We start from the raw sequence: 10,645 nt of genomic DNA, 5'->3' as shown, positions 1-10,645 counted from the left end.
TCTTCTAGCATGATGAGGTGCATACAAATAGAAGGACTTATTCCTTTAAGGTCGGTGATGTTGTATCCTAGTGCGGTTGGATATTTTCTTAAGATATGCAGGAGTTTTTCTGTTTCGAGTTTTCCTAGGTCTGCATTAACTATCACTGGTCGTTCAAGTTCTAAGTCTATGAATTCATATCTCAGATTTTTGGGAAGTGTTTTCAGGTCTAAGGTTGGTTTCTTAAGGCATTGCGTAGGGTCCGGTGTTATTGCTAAACATTGGTTAAGTTTGTCTTCTACAAGATAGTCAGATGATTTATCATTTTCTAACTCTGTTTCTTTTATGCATTCATCGATGATATCCATGAAGTAACATGTGTCTTCTATTGCAGGTGCTTTCAGAAATTGGGAAAGAATGAACTCAATTTTCTCTTCTCCTACTTCGAAAGTGAGTCTTCCTCGTTTTACGTCTATGATTGCACCGGCAGTTGCCAAGAACGGTCTTCCCAATATAATGGGTGTAACTTCATCTTCTCTAATGTCCATAATTATAAAATCGGTTGGAATGTAGAATTGACCTATGCGCACGGGAACGTTTTCAAGAATTCCTACAGGATATTTAACGGAACGATCTGCTAGTTGCACAGACATTTTAGTTGGTCTTAATTCTCCCATTTCAAGTTTCTTGCATATGGATAAAGGCATAACACTAATACCGGCTCCTAAATCGCATAAGGCTTTATCTATGACAAATTTTCCTATGTGACAGGGTATAGAGAAACTACCTGGATCTTTAAGTTTAGGAGGCATATTCTGGATTATAGCGCTACATTCAGCAGTGAGTGTAACGGTTTCGCTATCTTCAAGTTTCCTTTTATTAGAAAGAATTTCTTTTAAGAACTTAGCATATGAGGGCATCTGCGTAATAGCTTCTGTAAAAGGAATTGTGACGTTTAATTGTTTCAGTAGGTCAACAAATTTTTTAAATTGGCCCGCATCTTTGGTTTTAATAAGCCTTTGAGGGTAAGGGATAGGTGGTTTATAAGGTGGTGGAGGTACATAAGGTTCTTTCTTTTCTACGGTTTCCTTATTACTTTCTTCCTTTTCCTTAGGTTTATTTTCTTCCTCAGTTGACTTTTTAGAGTTTTGGTTCTCAGTTCTTGGATCAGACGGTCCTTCCACTTCCGTTCCACTTCTTAGTATGATTGCATGAGCGTGGCTTCTCGGGTTAGGTTGGGGCTGTCCAGGAAATGTACTAGTTGGGGCAGCAGTAGGCGCTTGTTGTTGAGCTACTTGTGATATTTGTGTTTCCAGCATTTTGTTATGGGTAGCCAGGGCATCTACTTTACTTGCTAGTTGTTTAATTTGTTCGCCAGTGTGTACATTCTGGTTTAAGAAATCTTTATTGGTTTGCTGTTGAGAAGCTATGAAGTTCTCCATCATGATTTCCAAGGGCGATTTCCTAGGAACGTTATTGTTAGGTGTAGATGGAATCGACTTTTGGTATCCAGGAGGTATAGCTGGGGCTTGATTTGGAGCTTGTCTTGGTGCGTATAAAGCATTATTACTCTTATATGAAAAATTAGGATGATTCTTCCAGTTGGAGTTATAGGTGTGCGAGTAGGGATTTCCTTGAGCATAATTTACTTGCTCTGCTTGGATTCCTGTTAGGAGTTGACAATCTGCAGGAGTGTGACCTTGGATTCCACAGACTTCGCAATTCTGAGTTATGGCAACCACGGTGGCTGGAGGTGATACATTTAAACTTTCAATTTTCTGGACCAGAGCATCCACTTTTGCATTAACATGATCAAGGTTACTTATCTCGTACATGCCACTTTTCGCCTGAGGTTTTTCTACCATTGTTCTTTCGCTTCCCCACTGATAGTGGTTTTGGGCCATGCTCTCGATAAGTTGATAAGCATCAGCGTAAGGTTTGTTCATAAGTGCACCACCTGCGGCGGCGTCTATTGTTAACCTCGTGTTGTACAAGAGACCATTATAGAAGGTATGAATCACTAACCAGTCCTCTAAACCATGGTGTGGACAAAGTCTCATCATGTCTTTGTATCTTTCCCATGCTTCGAAAAGAGACTCGTTATCTTTCTGTTTAAATCCATTTATCTGGGCTCTCAACATAGCTGTTTTGCTCGGCAGAAAATATCGGGCAAGGAAGACTTTCTTCAACTTGTTCCATGTGGTGACTGAGTTGGAAGGAAGAGACTGAAGCCATCTTCTAGCGCTATCTCTTAACGAGAAAGGAAAGAGACGAAGTCGAATTGCCTCTGAAGTGACACCATTAGCTTTAACAGTATCAGCGTATTGGACAAATACGGATAAGTGAAGGTTTGGATCCTCGGTAGGATTTCCAGAGAATTGGTTCTGTTGCACTGCTTGCAACAGTGAAGGTTTGAGTTCGAAGTTGTTTGCTTCGATGGCGGGCGGAGCAATACTCGAATGCGGCTCATCTTGCGATGGAGCGGCGTAATCTCGAAGAGCACGAGATGGTTCTGCCATCTCGGGTATCGGTGAAGGAAGAAGATTTTGAGATCAGGAATTTCAATAGGAGGGAGATTGTTTGCAACACGATATTCCCGAATTCGTCGTAAGACTCGGAGATATAGTTTGATGTCGTTGATTCGTAAGTAGAACGGCTCGCCTTGTGAGCGAGTGTGTGGCATACAAATCAATGAAAGAAATAAAAAATAAAAATAAGCCTTAGTCTCTACAGCGTAACAAAAGAGTTACGATATTGACTAAATAAAAGTCCCCGGCAACGGCGCCAAAAACTTGATCGCGACTTTATGAGTCGAATTTGGGGTACAAACTGCAAGTGCACAGTTCTATCGCGTAGTTTTAAAAGATATCGATCCCACAGGGACTTATGAATCGATATAACGTTATCTAAGGTTACTTCGTAAAGCTAAGGCAGATGATACTTTGATTGTTCGGGGGAAAAGTTAAAACTAAAATAAGATCTAGATTAAATATCAATAAAATGGATATCGGTATGTAGTTCAAAATCACCTTATATTAACGCTATGACTTTATATTAACGCAGCTGTCACTTATTGGTTAAGTCCAAAATCACCTTTTAAAAACAACAGAATCTATAGAAACTCTTTTTAAGAAAACACTAATCGTTTAAACAGCCTCGTCTCAAACTCTCGCTCTGTTGACTTAGATTATATAATTAAATTCAAATGCTTAACTCTCGTCCTCACATTTAACTTTTAAAAATACTTTTTGAAAAAGATTAGAATTTAATTAACTCTAAAAATTGCTTTCGCCCTGATTTAGAATTAATGCTCAATTTACTATGTCCAGTTAAAAACTCAAACTCTCGTTCTATTGAATTTAACTTCTTTATGTCTTTTACTCTCGTACAAAAACTTTGTTATTAAACCTGTAAATTGAGACCATAAAAAGAGTGACTTTATTTTTAAACGTAATTTAACCAACTTAGTTTCGATTCCTTCATTCCGCTTACTTTACATACCGATACCTAAATAAATTAGCCAGACATGCTAAACAGATCTAAACAATGCACAAATAAATCCATCTCAGGCAAATAATATAAATAAACAATAAAAGGGCATATATAAATTCAAACAATAATTAAAGAACCTGAGTAATTAATAGCAGTCTTGAACACTCCACCACAGACCGGTTGGATTTGTTCTTGAATTCTTCAATCGGACAGGAAAATAAAAAGTGAAGGAATAAAAAAACCTAGGGTCTAACGTAAGGTTAGATCCGATAAAAGATACACAATAGTTTCCGGTGTAGAAAATATTGTGTGAAAAATTAATTAAATGCTTAAAGGAATTGCTGGAAAAGAAAAATAACAATTGCAAATAAAAGTAAAAACTGTAAAAATAATGGTATGCTTGCACGACTGGAAGAGAAAAATTGAACGAAGCAGAGAGACGGCGCGAAGATGAGTGCAGGGTTTGCCAAAAGCCACTATTTATATTGCTTACTTTTTGTAACGGTCTCCAAAGGCTTTCCGTGTAAAAATCCTCACGTTCCACTAGTCAAGCGTAACAATAGGCTTCAACGTGCCTTTGTTGCGCTTCTGAAGCCAAAAATATAGGAGAATGGTGTGACGTCCGTCACACCATGTGTTACGCTCGTAACACAAGTAGGCAGAGCGTGACGCTCGTCACACCTTGTGTGGCGCTCGTCACAGGTGCAACGCCTGTGCTTTTGGGCTGGGCCTTGGCTTGGTGGCTTTGCTTCTTTTCATTTCTTTTTGCACCTCCTTTTCTTCCTTTTTCACTTGTGCTTCAAATAAACTACCTGAGATAAATAGAAAGCAAAATACCAAGTAGTATCGAATAAAATGAAATAAATTGAAGTGAATAATAATATAATTTAATTAAATCGAGTCCTAGAATGTGATATTATTTCATGTTATCAATGTGGCATATTATTTGTTTCGAGTTGATGTTGGAGTTTATTTTCCATGGGTATTTTCTTTAAATAATTATTTGACGTTATGAGATATTTTGAGTTATGCTGCGAGATTTTGAAAAATATTCATGAAGTTGCATGCTGTGTTTTTGAGTAACATCCTAAGTGGTAAAATTTCTCTTTTATATTAAGAGTCAGAGTTTAGGGTATTACGCTACTTCTTCTACATCTGCTGATGTGAAGACACTCCTCGATGAGGAAAACTTTACTTTACACCCCTACATTTATCCATGTACCGCTACATTTTATAAAAAATACCAATTTTATCCTTATATATTTTTAACTAATTTATTATTTTATTTTTAAATATTTTTTATATTTTATTTTGTGCGCCGGAAGAGTTTGCAAAAGAGTTCCAGTAGTATTTTTTAACTTTTTTTGTCTGTACCGGAAGACTTTGCAAAAGAGTTCTGGTACATAAAAATTGACTACCGGAACTCTTTTTTAAAGTCTTCCAGTATACAAAAAAAATAATTTTAAAAAATGCTTGAAAAACGAGTAACGGAACTCTTTTGCAAAGTTTCCCGGTACACAAAAATTGACTACTGGCACTCTTTTGCAAAGTCTTTCGGTACACAAAAAAATATTAAAAAAATGCTTGAAAAATGACTACCGGAACTCTTTTGCAAAGTTTTTCAGTACACAAAAATTGACTACCGGAACTCTTTTGCAAAGTCTTCCGGTACACACAAAAATATTTAAAAAATGCATGAAAAATGACTATCAGAACTCTTTTGCAAAGTCTTCCGGTACACAAAAATTGACTACCGGAACTCTTTTGCAAAGTCTTCTGGTACACAAAAAAATATTTTAAAAAATGCTTGAAAAATGACTACCGGAACTCTTTTGCAAAGTCTTCCGGTACACAAAAATTGACTACCGGAACTCTTTTGCAAAGTCTTCTGGTATACAAAAAAATGTTTAAAAAATGTTTGAAAAATGACTACCCGAACTCTTTTGTAAAGTCTTCCGATACATAATTTTTTTTATAATTTTTTTAAAAAATAAAATAATAAATTAGTTAAAAATATATAAGGATAAAATTGGTATTTTTATAAAATGTAGGGGTATAAGAATAAATGTAGGGATACGAGGTAAAACTTCCCTCGATGAGATGCTCCAAAAATTGTTGGCTGATAGTCAAATCAGAAAGGATATGATCATGGCCCGTATTGATGTGGTTGCTCGTGACAATGAGGATAACAGGTCCAGGACGAGGACAAATCTGAGGGATGAGGTGAAATAGAAGATTCAAGCATTTGAAGGTCATATGCCTACTCAAATTGAAGCCTTGAAGGCCTTAATTTATTACCTAGGTAGTAACAACTTCACATTTCATCATGACACTGCTGCAACAAATGTCACTATTCCAGTTCCGGAATACACTGCTACTACACCTCCTCCTACCTCTGATTATTCTGATGTTTTTCCTTCTGATCTACCATGATGTTTCATTTCATGCATTTCATAACATTTAGCATGTTTTACTTTTAATTATGTCATTTTGGTTTGGCTATTTATTTTGTGATTTGATTGATCTTATTTTGGTTGATGTTCCTTGGGAATACTCTGGTTTTGATTCACATATGATTGATATCTCTGTTATTCACTTTACTTTTATTTTTATCTTGATATTTCTTTCAAATTACGTATTTGCATTAATTCTCGTATACGATTTGTGTAGTGCATGTTTGTGATTCACTGAGTATGACATTTCTTAGTTTGCCTTTTATACTATCTTGGATTCAAGTATACATTTTTTTCTTCTGTTTCTCTCCTTTTTTATATTTGACAAAGGGAGAGAAGTGGTTGAGATATTGTCGATATTTACGCGCATTAAAGGTTTTAATGCAGAGGGAGATTTACAACTTTTACAACTCAAAGAAAGTAGTGTACACTATTCACCGAATTCATTATGTTCCATCAAATTCCAAATATCGCTTTGGTTAATTCATCAACAATAATCACACAGATTTGCCAAACATCAAAAAAGGGGAGACTGAAAACACAAAGTATCATTTGGTATCGTTTATGTTCTTTGAGTATCATTTGTATGTTTCGATATTTTTTTCAATTTGATTATTAATTGTAAAAGTAGGATTACGTATTTGTAATTTGAATATTATTTTGTTCGTGTGCTTCTACGATTTTATCATTTCAATTTGATTGTAATCGCTTCGACTACTATTAATTTGTACCACTGAGAACCCTCTACATTTCATGAATTAAATTCCTTCGATCCTTGTTAGCATTTCATTTTTGAGCCCATGAAATTGGTTTTTTATCATTTCCATGGGCATAGCTTAAATCACAAGTTAGAAATTTAAATTTGGATTTTTTGGTATTTGATTTGAATCATGTGTTATCTCTCATTCGAATCACCCACCCTTGAAAATTGGAATTTACATCTGGACCAAATGATTCAAATCATAAGTTGAACATGCTTCAAATCATAACCTCATTTGATTCGAATCAAGTGCATATCATGATTCGAATCATGAGATTCGAATAACGCCCATTTTGGGCCTATCCAGGTTGATTCGAATCATAAATCCTTCTTGATTTGAATCACGTATCTAAAAATCCACGTTTCCATCTCTCATTTAAATAATTGTTTCTTTTGGTGAAAGTAACAAGTGTGTGAAACCTATGGAAAAACCCATTGAGACAAAAATGTGATTTTGTCTTCTCTTCTTAGTATGTTCATGATCAAAAAAATAGCAAGTGTACTATTTTGCCTGTTATAGCAATAAATAGGAAATTCCCCGAATGTTGATCTCGAGGACTGCAAGGTAATATTGAGTTCAATCCAACGTTCAATTAAAGAAAAATTATAATTTGAGTTTTTAAATTCAAAGTTATAAAAATAAAGGCAAAGGAAAATAATACTGTAAAAATAAGGGTTTACAAGGTATGAGGAACAATGACAGGGAAGGTGTATGATTTGTCCCTGTAACAACTCTGAGTCACTATTGCATCAACAAATATCAATTACTACCAGTTCTCAAGGGTATTTTCTCCCAAGTCCTTGGTGAGAAAACCTTTAATCATTCTACCCTAATTTCTATGTCCATAGGCAATTAGGATGAAGTTAAACTTTATTATATCAAGAATGCTCTTATTCATACAGGGTATCCCTAGTCCTAGGTGATATCTACTGTGGAGTAATCTTATGAAAACCTTACCAATGGTGGTCCAGCCTAATTGATAAGCATACAAAAATCTCGATTGGTCCGAAAGAGAAAACATTAAACACATCAAAATATTACCGTAAAAACAATATTATAAATGCAATCGTAAACTCATAGTCATTACAACTCTAAATCAGGGATATCGCCTAACATTGGGGAGTTTAGCTACTCATATTATTAAAAAAAATCAAGATAAGAAATACACATTACAAGTAATTGGATGACTTGGATCTTCAATTGCTTCCGCTCATAAAAACCTTCCGCTCTCCGAATTCCTTGATCTCTATAATCCTTGATCGTCTGACAATTCTGTGTTTGCCTCGTTCCAAGATGATCTTTTCTCTTGTAGAAACTCTCCTAATATAGTGAAAATCCCTTGACAGAAGGTGATAATCTCCAAAACTTCCCTGCAGCTTAAGCCCGGTGAAAAAGCTCGAAAATTTGAAAATTAGCATTTTGGCCTGACACTCGCCATGTCAACTGACACGGGCGGCCGTGTCCGGCCACTGTCTTGGGCATTACTACTTGTTTCTTGGCCTTCCTCCTAACACGGCCCGTGTCAGGTGACACGGGTGGCCGTGTCAGGCCTCCTGAACTGTGAAATCTTCTTTTTTCGACCGCCAAAACTTTCCACTTTCTCGCATTGAGTTCGTTGGATCTTCTCCGTGGACCTGGAGGGCATAAATACGACAACAAAGCGCAAAATCACGAAAACACAAAATAAAACTGACAATTAGTAAAATTGCTTAAATAACTTACGGGAATGAGAATTAACTTTAAACGTACCATAATGCGTACAATGTTTTTGAGAATCCTTGGTTTCTTGTCGAATAAGCAACGAAAACATAGTGAAAATGGTGGCCGATCACAGCCCTAAACTTATCTCATTGCTTGTCCTCAAGTAATGTCATATACAACACAGTGTGTCATTTCCCAAAAAATTTATTCTTACCACGATACTGCTAAGATCTTTCGCCAACGCCTTCACTCTCTCTTTTATGGTTACTGCTTTTCCTAATGAGTTTTTTGACGCACTTCCTCATCGAGATACCGCCTCACCTGTCAGCTTATATCACACTCTCACGAAGTCTTTCGGGGTTAAAGTGTTTTCACTCCCAATTTATAATATGCAATATCAACTCATAAGTTTGAATAGTTTCTCCTTCCGTATCAACTACACGCAACACACACTTTTTGAGGTCTTTCGGTTTGTAACGGGGCTTGGGTTATGGTGTGGTAAATACAAATAAAAGGGAAAACAAGTGGTTTTGGGTTCAGAGCCAATGTTAATATTCTTTTCACTGTGTTTTATTATTTTCTTTTTCAATTGCTCAGTTTTTCTTTGATATTCTCTCTTTTTATTTTTTCAACTAAGTGCTCTTCCTTCGGCGAGTGCTTCTTTCGAACCATCGACTACATTTCATTTTCTCAATTTTTTATGGTCATTTTTCTTCTTCTTATTTTTTTTCTTACTCACCTTGGTTTTTGATACCTATGGGGTTTACCCCAAACTTAGAATTTAACACAGCTTAATGACATCACATTGACTCCGAACAGGGTAAGAACGTGTTTTGGGCCGCAGGTTACATTTGCGTGGTTAGACAAACAAAGGGTACAGGCTCAAATGGGTTTAACAAAGGATAACATTAATGGGATGGCTAGAAAGGCTCAGGGCTATAATCAAATAACGTGCCTTAGTGTATGTATACATGAAGTGAAATTCCCAAAGAACCTACGCAAAGTCAGAGTGATAAAGGCATACTTGAATATCGCTCATGATGAAAAATGTGTTTCTATTTTTATGCACTCACCATGTTAGGTAAAGCTTGAAAGCATCCATAATCCTTCGAGTATGGTGCGACTTCTTACTCAACTCAGAATGCACAGGGAACCTACGTTAGTTGAGCTTTAGAAGTTGTGTCCGATCTTTTCTTCAACATTATTGACTTTCTGGGAAGATCCTTCACAACAAGCAATAGTAGGTGGAGTGATCATTTCATCCACTACCGCTATTGATCACCACCTCATCCAACAATAATACCAAGAACCTGAAATGCATGCAACATATGATACCCGACAGTAACAATAAACCAAATGTGAAACTGTAAAAATTGGGAACTGATCAAATAAAACATCAAACAAAATAAAAATAAAAGCAAACAACATAGTAAAATCTCCCCCACACTTGAACTAAATATTAGCCTCAATGTTTTAGAATAAGATAGAAGGAGGGTGACTCATAATGCCCTACTGAGGGGGATGAGGCGGACAATGCGACATGCCCACACGAAATTCAAATTTTCCAAAGAAATTTCAAATCTGCAGGCCTGACACGGGCCGTGTCAGGTCGCCGTTCTTCTTATTTTTCCAACTTTTTCCATGTGAGTACCTTCGCCCTTTTATGCAAGGCATTGTGTAAACCTAAAATAATAAACAAACACAACCAATAAGTAGAAATAAAAATGCGTGGTTTGCCTCCCACGAAGCGCTTTGTTTAACGTCGTATGGCTCAGCTGTTTATTTTCCCTTGTTATGGGGGGTACTTCAGCCTCCAAACCTTGTTGCACCTCTTGTCCAAAACTAGGAAGCCGTCTTTTTCATAAGTATGGATTCCTTTGTGCCACAAGTCCTTTCCCACCTCCATCTCCTTACCTTGTTTTTTGTTTTCTTTTCTTTCTCTTGGCTTTTGGAATGGAGATAGGAGTCTTTCCATTAAGGGTTGCTAATGGCAGTGCTGGGAGTCAAGATGGCCTTCCTGTATCTTTCCCCGATGTTGGTATGTTACTTTGCCTTCTCGCCTCTATCCTGATCAAGCATACTTGATAGTGAGATTATGTATCTTCCTCTAGCTCCTGGTCTTCAATAAAATTCAATGTTATTTCTTTGTCATGAACTTTCAAGGTTAACGTGCCCTGGTCCATGTCGAGATTGCATCGACTTGTCTGCATGAAAGGTCGACCCAGAATGATGGGTTCCTCATCATCTTCAGGTATGTCT

The 10,645-nt window shown here is 36.6% G+C and overlaps 1 non-coding gene across 1 annotated transcript; it reads left to right on the top strand.

Moving 5' to 3' along the window:
- The first annotated feature begins 2,013 nt into the window (after positions 1-2,013).
- LOC127077855 (small nucleolar RNA R71) lies at positions 2,014-2,120 on the top strand. Its single transcript, XR_007787623.1, has one exon. It is a non-coding gene; the product is annotated as a small nucleolar RNA R71 (small nucleolar RNA).
- The last annotated feature ends 8,525 nt before the right edge of the window (positions 2,121-10,645 follow it).

The sequence above is a fragment of the Lathyrus oleraceus genome, chromosome 4, assembly GCF_024323335.1.
Source record: "Lathyrus oleraceus cultivar Zhongwan6 chromosome 4, CAAS_Psat_ZW6_1.0, whole genome shotgun sequence".
Taxonomy (NCBI): Eukaryota; Viridiplantae; Streptophyta; class Magnoliopsida; order Fabales; family Fabaceae; genus Lathyrus; species Lathyrus oleraceus.
The sequence above is the reverse complement of the archived record's forward strand: the minus strand, read 5'-3'. Positions and strand labels throughout refer to the sequence as shown.